This window comes from Hordeum vulgare, chromosome 2H (assembly GCF_904849725.1).
Source record: "Hordeum vulgare subsp. vulgare chromosome 2H, MorexV3_pseudomolecules_assembly, whole genome shotgun sequence".
NCBI classification, from domain to species: domain Eukaryota; kingdom Viridiplantae; phylum Streptophyta; class Magnoliopsida; order Poales; family Poaceae; genus Hordeum; species Hordeum vulgare.
In genome coordinates, this window is record NC_058519.1 from 646,374,675 (window position 1) to 646,380,956 (window position 6,282).

General features: G+C 46.3%; 1 pseudogene across 1 annotated transcript; it reads right to left on the reverse strand.

Annotated features, from left to right (window-relative positions):
* Positions 1-1,334: 1,334 nt before the first annotated feature.
* On the reverse strand, positions 1,335-2,462 carry LOC123431187 (annotated as a pseudogene). The gene is made up of 5 exons (XR_006623047.1): positions 2,293-2,462; positions 2,077-2,204; positions 1,902-1,983; positions 1,705-1,816; positions 1,335-1,624 (listed from the first exon to the last, which is right to left on the reverse strand). The product of XR_006623047.1 is annotated as an uncharacterized LOC123431187 (transcript).
* Between the last annotated feature and the right edge of the window lie 3,820 nt (positions 2,463-6,282).

A 6,282-nucleotide genomic window follows, 5' to 3' on the forward strand; every position in this document is an offset into this window, starting at 1 on the left:
CGTTGAATGAAGATCAGCTCCATACTCGCTGCTTCCTGCTCTCCCTTTCCATTCCATTCAGTCATTTCTACTTGTTCACGTAAAATTCATGTGCAATTTTCAGATAGAAACAACTTCCGAGAATAACAATTCGCCCTCCATCCTGTAATTATTGTCTAAAACCACGACAATAATTATGGGCTTATATTTACCACATAGTGCACTGGGTTGGTTGTGCTGCTCTGTCCCGTGGAACGCGTGAGTTTTTTTAACACAATATAAACGCAAGCATTCATATATATACATGCATACATTTATTCTTATGAACACATATACACATTCTATTTTTATGAGCAATTTTAAGGGACTGAACCGGTATCACCTTAAGATTTATGAAATTATCGTAGACGCCTCGTTGTCGACGGCCTCTGAAAACGCGTCGCCGAAAATCTTAAAATAGAAAAAATAATACGAACATCAAAACCTAAACCCTGATGAAGTAGAGATATCATTGTCTTTCTAACCATCCAAGAAAGTACCATTATTTTTCTAACCTTACAAGTTGGTTCACGGTTGTTGTTTGGTTTCCCTAGCATTGGCTATTTTTCTAACCTTACAAGTTGGTTCACGATTGTTGTTTGGTTTCCCTAGCATTGACATGGTTCGTCCTACTAGCAAGGGGTTGGCGCGGCGGCACTCCCGTCATTGTGGTTTGTTCATATTGAATGACTTGGGAAGTGTTGTTTAAATTTTTTTTTTTGTCGAGCTTTTAGCAGGGATAATTTTGTGTATTGATGTTGGAACAGTCTTGGCTTGATTGATGCGACATGTGTTGGTAAGGACGGATGTTAGTTCTATTTTGGAAAGGGGTGTGTTCAGGTGTGGTTGGCTTCCTGTATGTGCTGGTTGTTTGTGTGGTGTGCACATGGATATGTATGGTGTGAGACAGTTAATGTGTCTTTATTGTGAGCTCTGTTGTTATAAAAGGTGAGGGATTTTTATGTTGGTTGAAATATATGATAAGTAATATGATGCATTGTGATACACATATATTCAATAAGGTTGATATGATCATAGTAATCAACTGTGTTCTTTTGTAAGGAACATTATTTTGTTGATAATCACTAACGGGTATAGTTTCTTTGTTTAAACGTGGGGAACATCTTTATATATTTTAGAGTTCATGTTGGGTGAGCAACATTCATCGTACTTGGATAAAGGTAGGAAACATAATTTAGCTTTTATTGTATAATAAGGGCAGTATGGTGGGGAACATAGTTTAGCTTTTATTGTATAATAAGGGCGGTATGGTGGGGAACATAGTTTAGCTTTTACGGTATAAAAGGACGATAATCATAAACAGAAGTAGTAGGATGTCATTACATCTGAGGATTATAGATTAAGGTTATGCTCGTACATGGGGGATCAACTGCAGAACAAACTGATAGACCAGAGATAGCTAAGCGAGAAATGTAGTTCAAAGGAGGTGGGAGGCTTAGTCCTTTCCATCAGGACAGTTAGGACAGCTGTGTAAACCACCGCCTGGTATTGTTAGTCCTTTCCAACAAATTTTGCAACCCATATACATCCAGTCCGTAAGAGATACTACTCGAATTATTTTGACTTTGAATTTGAACCAATTTTTCTGTAAATTCAAGTAAGAAATCAATTTAGGTTCAAATATTAAATACCGACAGTCAGTGTAGTTACATGGATGCGACATACCAGGGTGGTAGCAGGATCTACTTCTTTCAAGGCACTGATAGTTGTTTCGACCTTTTCTCGTAGTGCCTGCCCAGGATTGCGTACTTCTATTTCATATGGTTGGCTGCTGATCCTATATGGTAACAAAGCATAATCTGAAGTGAGTATCTTGGGATGTAGAATAATTAAGGTGCAATTTTTTAGTAGAAAGTATTCACCTGTTCAATACTGTTTTCATTTTGGGAATATCAACATTTACGTGCCATCATGTACATATAGTACTCTTAAGAGATAGTGTTCCTGCACAATTTATAGATTTTTTTGTTGAAATAGTCTCTTGTTTTTTTTTCGAGAAGAGAACGAAGTAAGCAAAATGTAATAATTTTGCCATACCACCATACTGATCGGCTAGCATGCCTAGAAACATTATGATAACTGGTTCCCTCTTTGATAAAGTGCATAAGTTGTCTGCATCAAATTTCTGGGCAAATTCGCCCCAAAGTGTAACATTTGCATTTTTCCTACAGAAGTTGAAGTTTCAAATGAATTAATTGTTCAGCTAACAGTACAGAGATGGTGAATAACGAAGCCAAAAGATGAGATGTTTACTGTCCGTCAGTGATAGTTATTTGACGCCGTGGTTCCTTGGCAGCACCAGTAGGAGGCAGTAGGTTGGTAACGGCAATCATGAGACCAACAGTGTGTAGATGTTAATCATGTTGCTCATGTAGGATTAGGAAAGAAAGCCAAACCGAGTCCTAGTAGTATTAGGATTCCTAGTCCTAGTCTATTTCCATAGTCCCTTGTGGACGTGTATAAAAGACACCCTAGGGGTGTTGATTGTAGTATCAAGAAACGAGCAAAGCAATAAAAAAGCTGAGGAGCGACACGCCCCTGCGGCAATCAACGAAAAGTCTATCCATCGGTTTAGTTCCCGTGTTCCGTCGACCGTTACCGAATACGTGCGGGGAGGCTGCGCGTGTACAGTGGAAATCCATCCACATGACTGCTTGCTAGATTGCTTGCTAGCTTGCACGTACGTTTGTGTAACTCCTGGGTAGTTTTGTTCTACGGTTCAAAAACCAACGTTTGTGTAACTCCTGGGTAGTTTTGTTCTACGGTTCAAAAACCAACAATTGGTATCAGAGCCTCGACGATCTACGATCTACGATGACGGACAGCGACGCTGAGTCGGTCAAGTCCGGCAGCGGCGGTGCCAAGGCGAACAAGAACGGCGACAAGGTGAAGAAGGGCGTCAAGTCAGCAACCAGTGGTGGAGGAACGAGCGGCGCTAACGTCCAGGCGCATCGCAACATCCCCATCCAGTACCCGATGCTCACCGACGCCAACTACGGCGTGTGGGCGGTGAAGATGAAGATTATTCTTCGATCCCTTCGAGTGTGGGAGGCCATCACGGACGACGACGTCGACGAGGAGCGCGACGAAGGTGCCATGGCCGCCATAGCCCAGTCTGTGCCGGATTCCGTGCTGATGACACTGGCGGAGTTCGAGACGGCAAGAGAGGCGTGGAACGCACTCAAGGAGATGAGGATCGGAGAAGATCGCGTCACCAAGGCTCGGGCACAAGTGCTGAAGCGCCAATTTCACAAGTTGCAGATGGAGGAAACTGAATCGGTGAATGACTACGCCATGCGTCTTACTACTTTGGTGGGAGAGATCCACGCGCTTGGTGCAAAGCTCGATGAGACCGAGATCGTGGAGAAATTTTTCAGTTCTGTCACTGATAAATTCACGTACATCATCGGCACGCTCGAGCAGCTTTACGACATCGACGACATGACCATAACGGAGGCGATCGGACGATTGCGGACATGGGAAGAGAATGCTCGTGGCTGTCGGAAAGGCAAAGGAGGAGGTAGTGACCAACTCATGTACTCGCGCACAGACTGGGAGGCCCCAAGTAGCAAAGGAAGGCGTGACGGTGGCGAAGGCTCAAGCAACACGAAGGGCGATGGACAAACCGGAAAAGGCAAAGGAAAAGGCAAACCACAAGGTCGTGGTAAGGCGGGCCAATCTAAAGAGCAGAAACAACGGAACTTGGACTTGTCCGAGGTCAAGTGCTATAACTGCAATAAGATGGGTCACTTTGCGAAGGATTGTCCAAAGCCTAACAAGCGGGAGATCAAGGAAAATTTGGCAAAGCAGGAAGACGAAGGTCCAGGTCTTCTGATGGCCGAAGTTTGTGATCTCGCTGAAACGGTGGTTGTGAAACCAAGCCGGAAGGTGCTACTTCATGAGGAAAAAGTGACACCAAAGTTATCCGGTGATCAGAACGTGTCGTGGTATCTCGACACGGGTGCCAGTAACCACATGACGGGGTGCAAGGAGAAATTCCTCGAGCTGGAATACGATGTTGAAGGCTCGGTCAAGTTCGGTGATGGTTCAGCTGTGGAGATTTGCGGGCAAGGATCTGTCCTCTTTGAGGGTCTCACAGGCGAACATCGCATACTCACCGGAGTGTACTACATCCCACGGCTGCGCAACAACATCATCTCTATTGGGAAGCTTGACGAGAATGGATGCAAGGTGAATATAGAGAGCGGAGTGATGACGATCTTCGACAACCTCCGAAACGTGCTAGCTCGTGTTAATCGCACACGGAATAGGCTCTATATCCTCAACCTTCATCAATCTCAACCGGAGTGTTGGCTTGCCAAGAGTGATGATGATTCGTGGTTATGGCATGCTAGATTTGGACACGTTAACTTCTACGCCTTGAAGAAGATGTCAAAGATGCAGATGGTATCCGGGATGGCAGTTATCGACCATGTTGATCGAGTATGTGACGGGTGCTTGGTTGGAAAACAGCACCGCAGGCCATTCCCTGCTCAGTCTACCTATCGTGCAAGTGATGCACTCGAGCTGCTCCATGGTGATCTATGTGGCCCTATCACCCCGGCAACTCACGGAGGAAAGAAGTACTTCTTCCTTGTGGTAGATGACTACTCGAGATATATGTGGGTCGTTCTCCTACGGTCTAAAGAAGAGGCGTTTGAAGCGTTCAAGAAATTGAAGGCTGCAACAGAGATGGAACACAAGCTGAAGGTTCGTGCTCTACGGACAGATCGCGGCGGAGAGTTTACGTCGAATGAGTTCAACGAATACTGCGAGAAGATTGGCATAAAGAGGTTCCTCACGGCACCTTACACGCCGCAGCAGAATGGGGTCGTTGAAAGGCGCAATCGAACCGTTGTTGACATGGCAAGGAGTTTACTCAAGAGCAAGAACCTGCCAGGGACTTTTTGGGGAGAAGCTGTCTCGACGGCGGTCTATCTTCTCAACCGGGCTCCAACGAAGGCGGTGATCGGCAAGACTCCGTATGAAGCAATTTACGAACGTAAGCCGAATGTGTCTCATCTACGGACATTCGGGTGCGTGGCACATGTGAAGACGGCGGAGCCGCACCTCTCAAAGCTTGCCGATCGTAGCACCAAGATGGTGTTCATCGGATACGAGAGCAGTTCTGGCACCAAGGCATACCGTTTCTACGATCCACAAACCAAGCGTCTACGGATTTCACGCGACGTCGTGTTTGAAGAAAACCAAGCGTAGAATTGGAGCGCCGCAGCCGACGATGCTCCAAACAGTAACATATTTGCAGTTGAATTTCCAACTGATGATGATGCAGGGGAGGATGTCCAGGTGATTGGCAAGACACCCAACCAAGGTGACCACAATGGTAGTGATCATCATGGTGCCGACACCGACGACGACGCGCATAGGTCGCAAGGAGATAGCGACAACGCCGCGCACGACACAGGCGGAGATCTCGACGACAACATCGACAACGAGGCGCATAGTGACGACGACAATCAAGATGATGGTCACGGTCACGACGACTACGCCGACGACACGGATGTCGATGACACACCAGGGTCTCAACCGTCTTCCTCAAGTGCATCCACACCGACACAATTTGTGTCGCCTCCTTCGCAAGCCACAACGGACTCCTCAGGGCCTCGTCGCTACAAGACCCTCAAGAAAGTCTACAAGTACACAAAGCCAGTTACGCTCGAGTACTTCGGACTATGTCTGTTCGGAGTTGAGGAGCCGGCGAACTTCGTAGAGGCGAGCAAAAGTCCTAGCTGGACGCACGCCATGGACGAGGAGATGAAGGCAATTGAGAGCAATGGCACATGGACTTTGGTAACCCGACCTCCAAACCAAAAGACGATAGGTTTGAAGTGGGTTTACAAGTTAAAGAAGGACACGGAGGGTGCCATTGTGAAGTACAAGGCAAGACTCGTTGCAAAGGGCTACGTTCAACGTCAAGGAGTTGACTATGATGAGGTGTTTGCACCGGTTGCTCGAATCGAGACGGTGAGAGTGCTCCTAGCTTTGGCAGCACAAGAGGATTGGAAGGTTCATCATATGGATGTTAAATCCGCTTTCCTCAACGGCGATCTCACAGAAGAAGTGTACGTGGAACAACCCCTCGGCTACGAGAAGAAAGGCGAAGAAGGGAAAGTTTACAAGCTCAAGAAGGCACTTTACGGGTTAAAGCAAGCGCCAAGAGCTTGGAACTCAAAGTTAGACCGAAGTCTGGTCTCGCTCGGGTTCAAGAGATGTCCCCTCGAG